Genomic DNA, 16,551 nt, shown 5'->3' with positions numbered 1-16,551 from the left:
TGAGAAGCACACTCCATATATAAAAAAGTCTTTCTGGCTAGCTGCATGGTTGAAAGCATACTCTCCCAGTACTGATAAAATGGACATTAAGAATTTGCAAGGTCTGGAGAATAATATACCTCCATGTTAGAGTTATGGTTTGGAAAACGTATGATATTGATGGTTGCAGTATTTGTAAACTTATTTGCTTATCATTCTGTGATTCTAAGAATGTTCCTCACTTTGGCAAATCCTAAGTAGATGACTTTATACTCTTGATCAAGGGGTACCATGGATGTTAAGAAATACAATAAATATTCCAAACTGACATAAAAACTAGTAAGCCCAGAAAATTGCTTTGCGATAACACATTATTTTATTCACCTAGAACAGTGCAGTTAAAATGGGGTAGTTTTAATCTGGTTTGACTTCCTGTTAGGATTTCCATTAAGGGGCGATGTTCAACTCCTGGTGGTTGCTAGGAGACTTGTAGGCGTTTCTTTGTAGTACAGACACTCAAGATGATATTCACGTGTCAGGAGTTGAGGACGTTTACGTCGTAATAGGATGCACAGGCTCTTAGTTCCCCAACATCCCAGTGCCACCGGCTCACGGAGAATGGTACAGATGTGTACCCAGCCCGTCATGGCCTAAAGCTTCTGCTGAGACCCTGGTTGGGAGCTGATCTGAGAGTCCCCAGTGACCTGCTTTGGTGGTTTGACATGAAGATGGGAGCTCAACAGTGAGATTCCACCTGTGCGTCGTTTAACAAGAGCTTGTTCCTGGCAGGCACCTACGGCCACACTCGCAGTCAGCGCCACTGCTCAGAGCAGATGACAGGGTTAGTTACGCTTGTAAAGGGAGGCTCTGATGGTGAAGCGAACGAGACAGGGACCAAGGAAGTGAACCACGAATCAGAAGCACTGGGCCTGGCTTCCTTCCCTCATCTCCTGTGTACGTCTGAGGGAATTAAGGGGGTCACCTCAACGACCATCAATTACCTGGCATCCACCCCCTTCAGTTGACCTGTACGTAGGTCCAGGCTAGGACCCCAAATGCTTGTAAATGCTCAGGATTTATCCCTGTTTTGAGTGTTTCAACTGTTACCAAAATAACATCTAAGCTCTGTAATACAGAGATCAGTGGTCTTGGAAACAAGGCGGGTGATGAAGTGCACGCCAGGGGGGCACTAGATGATATGTTTAAGATACCAGTAGAAAATGTCATTTTCTTTTTTCCTCTTGTTTTTTTTTTTTTTGGTTAAAAAAAGTACTGTGAAATCACAGTATTGCTGATAGCACATGGACTGGCTCTGGCACACCCAATCCTGTTTCTGGTGTGCTAACCAGGGATGGGTCTGGGAGGAAGGGGAGGAGGGAGGCGTGGGGTCCCACAAATAAGAAGGGGTGACGCTGGGACCCTCACTCTTCCATTTGCTTGGAGCTCATTGTGAAATCTTGCCGTTTGTGTTACGGGTTAAATGGGTTTACAGACTATATTTAGCTTCGGTTAAACTGACTCTTACAAGGTGCTGACTTGAAAAGATTTCTGTTTTTTAAAAAAAAAAAGGTATTGAGATTACAGTAGTGTGAGCAGAAGCTGCAATGGTGTGGCCTTGCTGGACACGCACGCTGCTAGTTTAAGTTTTCTTCGGCTGCTTGATGAATTAAAACAGTGATCAGATCTGACAAGCTAAACAAATTTCAGTATTCTCCCTAAGGCTACTATCATTAATCATGATTCTTGCCCTAAATGTATGATGGTATCTTGAAACCTTAGCTGTTGCAAAATGAAGCTATGAATTAGTGAGACTTTAAAAACGAAGAATACCGAGTATGAGAATGAAAATCTACAATGTTATCAGCAGTTTATAAAAAACATGTAATATTCAAATCAGTTACCCTGTCAAATTTCACAGCACCTACTGCTGGCTTTTTTTTTTTGGCTGCATTGGATCTTTGTTGCTGCGCGCGGGCTTTCTCTAGTTGTGGCGAGTGGGGGCTACTCTTCATTGTGGTGTGCGGGCTTCTCTTCGCGGTGGCTTCTCTTGTTGTGGAGCATGGGCTCTAGGTGTGCGGACTTCAGTAGTTGCAGCGCGTGGTCTAGGGTTCGCAGGCTTCAGGAGTTGTGGCACACAGGCTCAGTAGTTGTGGCTCGCAGGCTCTAGAGCACAGGCTCAGTAGTTGTGGCTCCGTGGCATGTGGGATCTTCCCGGACCAGGGATCGAACCCGTGTCCCTTACATTGGCAGGTGGATTCTTAACCAGTATGCCACCAGGGAAGTCCCACTGCTGGCTACTGAATGCTAGACATCTTTTGATATTTGTTAGTAAAAGACAATAAGGGCCAAGCCATTTGAGGATCATTTGTTTTTTGTGCTGCAGTAATTAAAATGAATATGGATGGAGACATATAGAAAAATTTGCCAGCATTTTCTAAGAAACAAATGATTGAACTAACCATGAAATTTATTTGGAGGAAGGTGCAGTTGTTTTTAACATGTTAACCTATAGAATACACAAAAAACTAGTTCTGATGAGCCATTAAAAGGAAGATGAATTGGTAAGGATATACTTGAGCAAAATAGTCATTCTTTAACCCAAAGTTTTATGAAATAAGTACGTGTAATCAGTGATGGAATGAAAATGTAATCATGTAAAATTCATTAATGGCATGTATGGCAGAGACTACACTTCCCAGCATCCCTGGGTCTGGGTGTGGCCGTGAGATTTAATTCTCAGAGCCGTGCAGGGAGCCCACTGGCAAATCAGGGATGAGGTTTGTAGAATCCCCACTCCTGTATCACAAGCTGAGTATGGAAGGGTAGGTTGGGGGCTGAGAGATGTTAATTCAGTAACTGGTACAGAAACTAATTTGAAGTATAGAGGAAGTTAAAACAGGAAATTAGGTGCTTGCCAAATTATTGGATAATCCTGAAGGAGCAGACGTCAGCAAGGTAGGCTTCAAGTTCATATGTCTGTGGCTCTGTTCCCAAGGTCAGGACTCTGTTCTGCTTCCCCAGGGGACTTGAGGCAATCACAGCTGATGGTCCAGCTGCCTTGCACCTGTGAACCTGGGACTGGGTGAGAGAATGTGGAAAACTTCCCCTGTATGAAAAGGAATTCCTCTGTCTCCGCAATCTTAAGCAAGTGTATCTTGTTGCTAGAATTCATCCAGAATCCTGCTGATAAGGGATTCTGGGAAATGTGGCTTTTAGCTTTCCAGTCCCTGTGATATATATATATATATATATATATATATAAAAGAAGAGGATGAAAATAGATGCTGAGAGTCAATCAGTAAACAGTATCTAGCACTGACTCATTTATAAGCAAGAAGTGGGAATCAGGAGGACACAGAATGCTATAGGATCTCACAGATATGGTTGATGTTTCACAAGTTAGACCTTTAACATACGCTAGGTTCTTTACGGTACTTTGTAACGACATGCAGGGTGACCATGGACATCTTGTGGACCTCAGAAGTTTACTCTTTTATTTCCATTGTTTTTGTCCTCATGACAAAGAACCTGACAGTCATCAGACTTTAAAGTGATGCAGAATTGCATAATGGTTAAGGGAGCCCGCTCTGGGCTGCCTGGCCGGGATCACACCCCACCTTCTGTACGTGGAAAAGTCTTTGGCCCACAATAAATTCTTAAGTCGCAGTCACTATTTCTCTTCTATGTTCTTTATGTCTGTGAGTCCCTATATAGATATAGATAGAAATATAGAAATAGATAGATATATATACATATCTGAAACACTTTATGTTTTTCAGATTACTTTCCATTATGGGTTATAACAAGACATTGAATATAGTTCCCTGTGCTATACAGTAAATCCTAAAAGTCCAGTTTCCTAATTTGATCTTTTCTCTGACAGGTGGCTCCATGTTCAGTTACTTAAAATATGTTTAAAATACCTAAATACAGGCACATATTCATACCCACAGGCACAGTGCCATTACTTGTTGCTACAAGAGGTGATGTTTATGTGCGCTGTGCTGAGGACTTTTTTGGTGGGGCGAGAACACTTTGAAAAGGTACGTTTAGAAATGCTTATGTTAGGTGACTTTCACTGCAGCACATGTGGGTCCCATATCTTAGGCAGTGAACTAAACTGCCTCTCTAGTAACAGATGCTCACATCTGTTGAGTGCTTATTCATGAGTGCCAGGCCCTTTATGGGAACTGGCTCTCTTCATCCTCCTAGAAACTCTTGAAATAAGAAAATTTCACTGCCTTTAAGTCTCGTACTAAAAAATATATATATATATACATATATATATTTTTTGCAGTACGCAGGCCTCTCACTGCTGTGGCCTCTCCCGTTGTGGAGCACAGGCTCCGGACGCGCAGGCTCAGCGGCCATGGCTCACGGGCCCAGCCACTCCGCGGCATGTGGGATCTTCCCGGACCGGGGCACGAACCCGTGTCCCCTGCATTGGCAGGCGGACTCTCAACCACTGCGCCACCAGGGAAGCCCTCGTACTAAAATATTTGATTGAAAATTTCTCTGTTTTTCCTAGCAGCTTGATAATAAATTCCTGAGAATATTTACCTACTTGGTAAGATCACCTTATAACTATATTTGTTCTTCAACATCTTTTTGTGAAGGTAGTAACATTGTGGTATACTAGAAATGTCCCTTGAGCAATTTTTTCCTGATAATTTTAGGCATGTTCAATTAATAATTCCTTTAATCCCTTGAAAGTACTTACATTTATTTATTTATTTATATTTAAAAATTTTTATTTTATTGAAGTATAGTTGATTTACAATGTTGTTAATTTCTGCTGTACAGCAAAGTGATTCAGTTAACATATATATATTCTTTTTTTTAAACATCTTTATTGGAGTATAATTGCTTTACAATGGTTTGTTAGTTTCTGCTTTACGACAAAATGAATCAGATATATATATACATATATATATATGTATATATATATACACACACACACACACATGTTCCCATATCTCTTCCCTCTTGCGTCTCCCTGCCTCCCACCCCCCCATCCCACCCCTCCAGGCGGTCACAAAGCACCGAGCTGATCTCCCTGTGCTATGCGGCTGCTTCCCACTAGCTATCTACCTTACGTTTGGTAGTGTATATATGTCCATGCCTCTCTCTCGCTTTGTCACAGCTTACCCTTCCCCCTCCCCACATCCTCAAGTCCATTCTCTAGTAGGTCTGTGTCTTTATTCCTGTCTTACCCCTAGGTTCTTCATGACATTTTTTCCCCTTAAATTCCATATATATGTGTTAGCATATTGGTATTTGTCTCTCTCTTTCTGACTTACTTCACTCTGTATGACAGACTCTAGGTCTATCCACCTCATTACAAATAGCTCAATTTCGTTTCTTTTTATGGCTGAGTAATATTCCATTGTATATATGTGCCACATCTTCTTCATCCATTCATCTGTCAATGGACACTTACGTTGCTTCCATGTCCTGGCTATTGTAAATAGCGCTGCAGTGAACATTGTGGTACATGACTCTTTTTGAATTATGGTTTTCTCAGGGTATATGCCCAGTAGTGGGATTGCTGGGTCGTATGGTAGTTCTATTTTAGTTTTTTAAGGAATCTCCATACTGTTCTCCATAGTGGCTGTATCAGTTTACATTCTCACCAGCATTGCAAGAGGGTTCCCTTTTCTCCACACCCTCTCCAGCATTTATTGCTTGTAGACTTTTTGATGATGGCCATTCTGACCGGTGTGAGGTGATACCTCATTGTAGTTTTGATTTGCATTTCTCTAATGATTAGTGACGTTGAGCATCCTTTCATGTGTTTGTTGGCAATCTGTATATCTTCTTTGCAGAAATGTCTATTTAGGTCTTCTGCCCATTTTTGAATTGGGTTGTTTGTTTTTTTTTTGATATTGAGCTGCATGAGCTGCTTGTAAATTTTGGAGATTAATCCTTTGCCAGTTGCTTCATTTGCAAATACTTTGTCCCATTCTGTGGGTTGTCTTTTCGTCTTGTTTATGGTTTCCTTTGCTGTGCAAAAGCTTTTAAGTTTCATTAGGTCCCATTTGTTTATTTTTGTGTTTATTTCCATTTCTTTAGGAGGTGGGTCAGAAAGGATCTTGCTGTGATTTATGTCATAGAGTGTTCTGCCTATGTTTTCCTCTACGAGTTTTATAGTGTCTGGCCTTACATTTATGTCTTTAATCTGTTTTGAGTTTATTTTTGTGTATGGTTAGGGAGTGTTCTGATTTCATTCCTTCACATGTAGCTGTCCAGTTTTCCCAGCACCACTTATTGAAGAGGCTGTCTTTTCTCAATTGTATATTCTTGCCTTCTTTGTCAAAAATAAGGTGACCATATGAGCGTGGGCTTATCTCTGGGCTTTCCATCCTGTTTCATTGATCTGTATTTCTGTTTTTGTGCCAATACCATACTCTCTTGATAACTGTAGCTTTATAGTATAGTCTGAAGTCCGGGAGCCTGATTCCTCCAGCTCCATTTTTCTTTCTCAAGATTGCTTTGGCTATTTGGGGTCTTTTGTGTTTCCATACAAATTGTGAAATTTTTTGTTGTAGTTCTGTGAAAAATGCCATTGGTAGTTTGATAGGTATTGCATTGAATCTGTAGATTGCTTTGGGTAGTATATTCACTTTCAGAATGTTGATTCTTCCAATCCAAGAACATAGTATATCTGTCCATGTGTTTGTTTGATCTTTAATTTCTTTCATCACTGTCTTATGGTTTTCTCCATACAGGTCTTTTACCTCCTTAGGTAGGTTTATTCCTAGGCATTTTATTCTTTTTGTTGCAGTGGTAAATGGGAGTGTTTCCTTAATTTCTCCTTCATTGTTAGTGTATAGGAATGCAAGAGATTTCTGTGCATTAATTTTGTATCCTGCTACCTTACCAAATTCATTGATTAGCTCTAGTAGTTTTCTGGTAGCATCTTTAGGATTCTCTATGTATAGTATCATGTCCTGTGCAAACAGTGACAGTTTTACTTCTTCTTTTCTGATTTGGATTCCTTTAACTTCTTTTTCTTCTCTGATTGCTGTGGCTAAAACTTCCAAAACTATGTTGAATGATAGTGGTGAGAGTGGACAACCTTGTGTTGTTCCTCATCTTAGAGGAAATGCTTTCAGTTTTTCACCATTGAGAACGATGTTGGCTGTGGGTTTGTCATATATCGCTTTTATTATGTTGAGGTAAGTTCCCTCTATGCCTACTTTCTGGAGGGTTTTTATCATAAATAGGTGTTGAATTTTGTCGAAAGCTTTTTCTGCATCCATTGAGATGATCATATGGTTTTTCTCCTTCAGTTTGTTAATATGGTTTATCACATTGATTGATATGCGTATATTGAAGAATCCTTGCATTCCTGGGATAAGCCCCACTTGATCATGGTGTATGATCCTTTTGATGTGCTGTTGGATTCTGTTGGCTAGTATTTTGTTGGGGATTTTTGCATCTATATTCATCAGTGATATTGGCCTGTAGTTGTCTTTCTTTGTGACATCTTTCTCTGGTTTTGGTATCAGGGTGTTGGTGGCCTCATAAATGAGTTTGGGAGTGTTCCTCCCTCTGCTCTATTTTGGAAGAGTTTGAGAAGGATAGGTGTTAGCTCTTCTCTAAATGTTTGATAGAATTTGCCAGTGAAGCCATCTGGTCCTGGGCTTTTGTTTGCTGGACGATTTTAAATCACAGTTTCAATTTCAGTGCTTGTGATTGGTCTGTTTATATTTTCTCTTTCTCCTGGTTCAGTCTCGGAAAGTTGTGCTTTTCTAAGAATGTGTCCATTTCTTCCAGGTTGTCCATTTTATTGGCATAGAGTTGCTTGTGGTAATCTCTCATGATTCCTCGTATTTCTGCAGTGTCAGTTGTTGCTTCTGCTTTTTCATTTCTAATTCTATTGATTTGAGTCTTCTCCCTTTTTTTCTTGATGAGTCTGGCGAAGGTTTAGCAATTTTGCTTCTCAGGGAACCAGCTTTTAGTTTTATTGAACTTTGCTACCGTTTTCCCTCATTTCTTTTTCATTTGTTTCTGATCTGATCTTTATGATTTCTTTCCTTCTGCTAACTTTGGGGGTTTTTGGTTCTTCTTTCTCCTGTTGCTTTAGGTGTAAGATTAGGTTGTTTGAGATGTTTCTTGTTTCTTGAGGTAGGATTGTATTGCTATACACTTCCCTCTTAGAACTGCTTTTGCTGCATCCCATAGGGTTTGGGTTGTTGTGTTTTCATTGCCATTTGTTTCTAGGTATTTTTTGATTTCCTCTTTGGTTTGTTCAGCGATCACTTCGTTATTTAGTAGTGTATTGTTTAGCCTGCATGTGTTTGTACTTTTTACAGATATTATCCTGTAATTGATATCTAGTCTCATAGCATTGTGGTCGGAAAAGATACTTGATACAATTTCAATTTTCTTAAATTTACGAAGGCTTGATTTGTGACCCAAGATATGATCTATCCTGGAGAATGTTCCATGAGCACTTGAAAAGAGTATTCTGTTGTTTTTGGATGGAATATCCTATAAATATCAATTAAATCTGTCTGGTGTATTGTGTCATTTAAAGCTTGTGTTGCCTTATTTATTTTCATTTTGGATGATCTGTCCATTTGTGAAAGTGGGGTGTTAAAGTCCCCTACTATGAATGTGTTACTGTCAATTTCCTCTTTTATGGCTGTTAGCATTTGCCTTATGTATTGAGGTGCTGCTATGTTGGGTGCATAAATATTTACAGTTGTTATATCTTCTTCTTGCTTTGATCCCTTGATCATTATGTAGTGTCCTTCTTTGTCTCTTGTAATAGTTTTCTTTTAAAGTCTATTTTGTCTGATACGAGATTTGCTACTCCAGCGTTCTTTTGATTTCCATTTGCATGGAATATCTTTTTCCGTTCCCTCACTTTCAGTCTGTATGTGTCCCTAGGTCTGAAGTTGGTCTCTTGTACACAGCATATATACAGGCATTGTTTTTATATCCATTCAGCCAGTCTATGTCTTTTGGTTGGAGCATTTAATCCATTTACATTTAAGGTAATTATTGATATGTGTGTTCCTATTACCATTTTCTTAATTGTTTTGGGTTTGTTATTGTAGGTCTTTTCCTACTCTTGTGTTTCCTGCCTAGAGAAGTTCCTTTAGCATTATGTTGTAAAGCTGGTTTGGCGGTGCTGAATTCTCTTAGCTTTTGCTTGTCTGTAAAGGTTTTAATTTCTCTGTGGAATCTGAATGAGATCCTTGCTGGGTAGAGTAATCTTGGTTGTAGTTTTTTCCCTTTCATCACTTTAAATATATCCTGCCACTCCCTTCTGGCTTGCAGAGTTTCTGCTGAAAGATCAGCTGTTAACCTTATGGGGATTCCCCTGTATGTTATTTGTTGTTTTTCCCTTGCTGCTTTTAATATTTTTTCTTTGTATTTAATTTTTGATAGTTTGATTAATATGTGTCTTGGCATGTTTCTCCTTGGATTTATCCTGTATGGGACTCTTTTCACTTCCTGGACTTGATTAACTATTTCCTTTCCCATGTTAGGGAAGTTTTCAACTATAATCTCTTCAAATATTTTCTTAGTCCCTTTCTTTTTCTCTTCTTCTTCTGGGACCCCTATAATTCGAATGTTGGTGTGTTTAATGTTGTCCCAGAGGTCTCTGAGACTGTCCTCAGTTCTTTTTTCTTCTGCTCTGTGGTAGTTATTTCCACTATTTTATCTTCCAGGTCACTTATCCACTCTTCTGCCTCAGTTATTCTGCTATTGATTCCTTCTAGATAATTTTAAATTTCATTTATGGTGTTGTTCATCATTGTTTGTTTGCTCTTTAGTTCTTCTAGGTCCTTGTTAAACGCTTCTTGTAGTTTCTCCTGTTTCCAAAATTTTGGATCATCTTTACGATCATTACTCAATTCTTTTTCAGGTAGACTGCCTATTTCCTCTTCTTTTGTTTGGTCTGGTGGGTTTTTACATTGCTCCTTCATCTGCTGTGTGTTTCTCTGTCTTCTCATTTTGCTTAACTTACTGTGTTTGGGGTCTCCTTTTCACAGGCTGCAGGTTCGTAGTTCCCATTGTTTTTGGTGTCTGTCCCCAGTGACTATGGTTGGTTCAGTGGGTTGGGTAGGCTTCCTGGTGGAGGGGACTGGTGCTTGTATTCTGGTGGATGAGGCTGTATCTTCTCTTTCTGGTGGGCAGGACCATGTCCGGTGGTGTGTTTTGGGGTGTCTGTGACTTTATTATGATTTTAGGCAGCCTCTCTGCTAATGGGTGGGGTCGTGTTCCTGTCTTGCTGGTTGTTTGGCATGGGGTGTCTAGCACTGCAGCTTCCTGGTTGTTGAGTGGAGCTGGAGATCTCTGGGAGGTTTTCACCGTTTGATATTACGTGGAGCTGGGAGGCCTCTGGTGGACCAGTGTCCTGAACTCGGCTCTCCCACCTCAGAGGCACAGGCCTGACATCCGGCTGGAGCACCAAGACCCTGTCAGACACATGGCTCAGAAGAAAAGGAAGAAAGAAAGAAAGGAAGGAGGGAAGGAAGGAAGTTATTAAAATTTTAAAAAGTATTAAAAATAACAAAATTATAAAGTCGTAATAAAAGAAAGGAAGAAGAGAGCAACCAAAGCAAGAAACAAATCTACCAATGATAACAAGTGCTAAAAACTATACTAAAAAAAAAAACAAAACAAAACGGACAGGCAGAACCCTAGGACAAATAGTAAAAGCAAAGCTATACAGACAAGATCACACAAAGAAGCATATACATGCACACTCACAAAAAGACAAAATGGAAAAAAATATGTGTATCTATTTATATTAAAAAAAGCAACCAAATCAATAAACAAATCTACCAATGATGATAAACTCTAAATACTAAACTAAGATAAACATAAAACCAGAAACAAGTTAGATGCAGAAAGCAAACCCCAAGTCTGTAGTAGCTCCCAATATCCACCTCCTCAATTTGGGATGATTCGTTGTCTATTCAGGTCTTCCACAGATGCAGGTACATCATGTTGATCGTGGAGATTTAATCCGCTGCTCCTGAGGCAGCTGGGAGAGATTTCCCTTTCTCTTCTTTGTTCGCACAGCTCCCGGGGCTCAGCTTTGGATTTGGCCCCGCCTCTGCGTGTAGGTCCCCGGAGGGCGTCTGTTCTTCGCTCAGACAGGACAGGGTTAAAGGAGCAGCTGATGCGGGGCTCTGGCTCACTCAGGCCTGGGGGAGGGAGGGGCACGGAGTGCGGGGCGGGCCTGCGGCTGCAGAGGCCAGCGTGACGTTGCGCCGGCGTGACGTTGCACCAACCTGAGGCGCGCCGCGTCCTCCCGGGGAAGTCGTCCCTGCATCCCGGGACCCTGGCAGTGGCGGGCTGCACAGGCTCCCCGGAAGGGGGATGTGGATAGTGCCCTGTGCTCGCACACAGGCCCCTTGGTGGCGGCAGCAGCAGCCTTAGCGTCTCCCGCCCGTCTCTGGGTTCCGCGCTTTTAGCCGCGGCTCGCGCCCGTCTCTGGAGCTCCTTTAAGCAGCGCTCTTAATCCCCTCTCCTCGCGCACCAGGAAACAAAGAGGGAAGAAAAAGTCTCTTGCCTCTTCAGCAGGTCCAGACATTTCCCGGGACTCCCTCCTGGCTAGCCGTGGTGCACTAGCCCCCTTCAGGCTGTGTTCACGCCGCCAACCCCAGTCCTCTCCCTGCGCTCTGACCGAAGCCCGAGCCTCAGCTCGCAGCCCCGCCCGCCCCGGCGGGGGAGCAGACAAGTCTCTCGGCCTGGTGAGTGCTGGTCGGCCCTGATCCTCCGTGCGGGAATCTCCCCGCTTTGCCCTCCGCACCCCTGTTGCTGTGCTCTCCTCCGCGGCTCCGAAGCTTCCCCCCTCCGCCACCCGCAGTCTCCGCCCGCGAAGGGGCTTCCTAGTGTGTGGGAACCTTTCCTCCTTCACGGCTCCCTCCTACTGGTGCAGGTCCGTCCCTATCCTTTTGTCTCTGTTTTTTCTTTTTTTCTTTTGCCCTACCCAGGTACGTGGGGAGTTTCTTGCCTTTTGGGGGGTCTGAGGGCTCCTGCCAGCGTTCAGTAGGTGTTCTGTAGGAGTTGCTCCACGTGTAGATGTATTTCTGGTGTATCTGTGGGGAGGAAGGTGATCTCCGCGTCTTACTCCTCTGCCATCTTGAAGATCTCTCTGCATTCACATTTTTAAGTATTTTACAAAAATGATTGTACAACTCTTACAGGAAGTCTCAGTGGCATTTTAGAGAATTGGTTACCATTCACCTCATGTCCTGTGAATCCAAGTCCCCAAACTAACACATCAGTGATTAAAAACAGTCATTATAAAAATTTGTACTCTTGGAAAATTTTAAAACTCCACTTATAATTCAGGACTCAAAGAGGAAATCACACTGGAAATTAGAAAATACGTAGAACAGAATGATTGAAAAATACTTTGCATCCAAACTCATTGGATTTAAATTTCCCGGAGAGAGAACTTTGGAGCATCACTGCTTATCCTACAAAAGAGGAAATGCTTAAAATTAGTAAAAGCTATTCATCGAGTTGAAGATGTTAGCAAAAGACCAAAGATCAACAAAACTGAAAGCGGATTCTTCAGTTTTGTTCAGAAGGCAAACGAGATTAACACACACAAAGCTGGTCAAGGAAAAAATTAAGAGTGAGAAAAGAGGAATAACTGCAGCTAGAGAGAGCAGTGATTAGAACAATATGAAGAGCTCTGTGTAAGTAAATTTGAGACTTAGGTGAAATGGGTAATTACCTAGGAAATACGTAAAACTTTAGACTTGAGGAAACGGGAAACCTGAATAACCTTACATCCGTTAAAGAAATAGTATCACTACTTCTGATTTTTCCTCTCAAAAGAACGCTAGACGCCCTCGTGATGTTCATACTCTAATTTTGTCAAGAATTAAAAGAGCAGATAGTTGCAATTTTATAGAGTCTTCCAAAAAATACAGAAAACAGTCAATCCTTTTCAGTGTAGGTTGATGTTTAAAGTAACCTTCAAATCAAAAGCAGTAGGGGCAGAATGATAAAAGTTGCCGTTCAACCTCGGCTGTGAAGTTAGAGGTAACAATCTTTGATAAAAGACTGGCAAACCAAATCCAATTTTATATATATATATATATATATATATATATATATATATATAATCAGACATATGATGTAGTTGCATTTAATTCCAGGAATGTAAGCATGTGTTTTCTTTAGAAAAATGTGTTATTAATATACTTTACCTCATTAACAAATAGAAGAAAAAATACAACCATCTAATTGAATGCAGAAAAAATTTAGTAATCATTTATCTGTAACCAACAGTAGCAACAAACTTTAAATCCTGGCGTAGGCGTGGAGTTTCTTAACCTGATAAGGTGATGCTACCTAAATTCTTTGTCAAACATCATTCATGGTCAAGTGATAGACTCATTGCTTGTAAAGCAGAGAGATGGGCACCTTACCGCCAGTAGTGCCTTTTGTTACTAGATGTCCTTTTTTTGCTGTATGTCCTGGGTTGCAAGATGGTTTTTTCAAATAAACAAAACGTTAACAATTGAAGCTTCATTACTTCTCCTTTATCCACTGTTTGGAATGTTTGGGTACCTTTGCCATCCATGTGTGTGTATCCATAAGCTATGTAGAAACTGGTTTTGGACCTTTTATTTTGTATGTAAATGATATCATAGTTTATGTATCTTTGTGAAGTTTGCTGTCTTCCCCCATGTTTTTGACATTTATTCGTGATGATCCATCTAATTGTAGCTCTTTGCTGTACGGCATTTAAAACTTGGTGGTAGATATTTCAGATTGTTTTCCGCTTCTGTATTGTCACGAGTGCTGCGGAGGACGTTGTATGTGCGTGTTCCCTGAGCCTAGAAACAGGAATCCAGCTGCTTACTGTGCACACCTTCAGTACTACCAGGTAATGCCTCATTTCTCTCTCGAGTGGTTCCACCAATCTCATTTTCTCCAGGAGTGCGTACATGTTTCCATGGCTTCAAATCCCCATCCACACAGATGTTCCATCCGTAATACAACGGGCAGAGAAGGATGTCAGTTTCCTCTTCTATCTTTGCTGAAGGGTGGCGGTCACCTCTTAATGGGACTTATTTTTTATTTTTATTTTTTTGCGGTACACGGGCCTCTCACTGCTGTGGCCTCTCCCGTTGCGGAGCACAGGCTCCGGACGCGCAGGCTCAGCGGCCACGGCTCACGGGCCCAGCCGCTCCGCGGCATGTGGGATCTTCCCGGACCGGGGCACGAACCCGCGTCCCCTGCATCGGCAGGCGGACTCTCAACCACTGCGCCACCAGGGAAGCCCTTAATGGGACTTACTGATACTGCTTCCTGGCTGTCGGACAAAGTTTGCAGCGTATTCCTCTGACCTGATGTATCACAAGTTCTTCTGGGACCTGTGTGACAAACTATATTATCAGTATGTGAAACATTATTCTCTTTTTAAGGATGGTGGACTCAATACGTCCTCCATACCTTTTTGGTGGTCTTTTTTTTTCCTTTGTGGTTAAATGGTTTCTGAAGCAACCCTTTTTTCCCCCAATGCATGAGTATGAATCCTTTCCTTGTTTCCATTCTTCAGTGACCACTTAATGAAATCTAAGTTTTAAGAGCAGTATTTGATGTACAGCTTACCTTGTCAAATTCTCCAAGTCCCTAAATAGTTACCTATTTGGGGATCTAGAGAGAAAGTGATACTTCTAGGACGCATCCACTTCTGGAACATTTATTTTCTGTTTCTGAATCATGAGTTTTAGGAATCACCCTTTGTTCCTTTGAAAAAAAAATTAGCAAAATCTGATAGGTTGAATTAGGTCATAGGGGACAGATTGTCGTGGCCGACCGGCACACATGGCTCCTACTGAAGAGGTAATAATAGTAACCCTTTGACACGTGTGGCAGCTGCTACCAGAGTCTCCAACCAGGATCTGGGCTTAGACGGTGGTGCACGGGTAATTTAAGCAGAAACCTCGAGATTAAATATGTCATTGGCAATGATTTTGTAGAATAAAGCGAAAGTCTGCTGTATCTTGAGAAGGAAATTATTGCAGACATATAAATAGCTTACTGTACAGTTTAATTATAGTGTTAGTAGGAGACAAGGCTCAATTGATACGTCTCCACAAGGAGATTCACGTAGGACTGAAAATCCTGCATTTGTACGGAAATGACAAAAGCTATAATGCCAGATGGAATGTAAAAACAGTTTCGTTTCCTTGAAGTTAATTTTTTTTGACTGTAATTATATGAAGAGTTATTATTTCATGACCATACAGTTTCTTTATCATTGTCTAATAGATTAATTTGAAGGTCTTTTCCTTGTTGTTTATATGGCATTTGCAGTATTTAGATATTAGGTTTTAGATTTAGAGGTTGATTATTTTTGTATCTTTTTTTTTTTTTTTTTTTGGTCTGGCTGTGCCGTGTGACTTACAGAATCTTCATTCCCCGACCCGGGATGGAGCCTGGGCCACGGCAGTGACAGCACCGAGTCCTAACCACTGGACCGCCAGGGAATTCCCTTTGTATTTTAATTTATTTAAATTTGGGGATTTTGCGTTCCATTGAATCTGAGTTATAACCACTTTTCGGTATTTCAGTTCTTTCCATTGAGAATTGACAGTAGGAAATGATTGGAAGTGTTTGGTAGAATAAAACTAAAATCTGGTTTATCTGACAAAAACTCTTAAGTTAGGAGCTGACCTGATTCTTACTTGGTGTTACCTCGACTTTGTTGTTCATTATGGCTTTCTTTATGAATTTCTCATTTTTGTTAGAATTCCATCATGCAGTTTACTGAATTACTTCTCTTTATATTTCCCCATGGTTTTTCTTCATTACTGCAGGTTTGGAAAAATCAGAGTGGTCGGGTGAGAATATTTGAAGTAACACCCTTGCTCCTTCACTCTTCCCTCCCATGAGCTTCCCCTCACCAGTCTTACGTCTAGACTTAAAATATGCACAATGGGTAAGAACTAATAGATACAGGGAAAGAAAGGAGAGGACTTCTTACTGTTTGGCAAGATAGCAATTGGTAGTGTGATGCGTATGTGTTTAGGATTTGATACGCTAAACCCTTTCTACCCATTTAATCTACGAACTCCTCTGCCTCATGACACATTGTTTATGTTAGCTAATCTATGGGTTCCTGTGTTTTATATTTTGAATTTAAACAATGCAGAAACTGATTATTGGTCTGTAAATTACGTGCAAGTTCCCAGCATGTAAACATGTCATATTCATGAAAGCAGGGTTAGAATTCAGGGCATAGGAGCTGAAAGGCGATGTGAGCTTGGGTGACTATTTAGCTGTACTTTGAAAGGAGATTCCTTAATGCACCTAAGAGTTGAAGCTGTTGATGGCATAAGTCCCTATGTTTAATTTCACTTAGATTTCGGATTTTCATCTCTGCATACGTGGGTATAACTGGCCTTGCTCTACCACTTCTAGGACTTCAGTAATTTTTTAATGTTTAAGTAGAACAGGCAGGTTGAGAGTGACTTACCGTGGTACCTGGCCCAGGATTGGTTGGCAGCATACGTTGCACGTGTGTGGGATAACTGTGTGCACAGACCTCCGACGCGTGAGGTGCTGAGGACTCCG

At 41.2% G+C, this 16,551-nt stretch overlaps 1 protein-coding gene across 2 annotated transcripts in view; it reads left to right on the top strand.

Annotated features, from left to right (window-relative positions):
* The window catches only part of ATP8A2 (ATPase phospholipid transporting 8A2), a 526,913-nt gene that overhangs the window by 168,412 nt on the left and 341,950 nt on the right, over positions 1-16,551 (top strand). The gene's annotated exons all lie outside the window — the stretch shown is intronic.

This window comes from Pseudorca crassidens, chromosome 18 (assembly GCF_039906515.1).
Source record: "Pseudorca crassidens isolate mPseCra1 chromosome 18, mPseCra1.hap1, whole genome shotgun sequence".
NCBI lineage: Eukaryota > Metazoa > Chordata > Mammalia > Artiodactyla > Delphinidae > Pseudorca > Pseudorca crassidens.
Note: the sequence above shows the minus strand (reverse complement) of the source record. Positions and strands in the feature narration are given on the sequence as shown.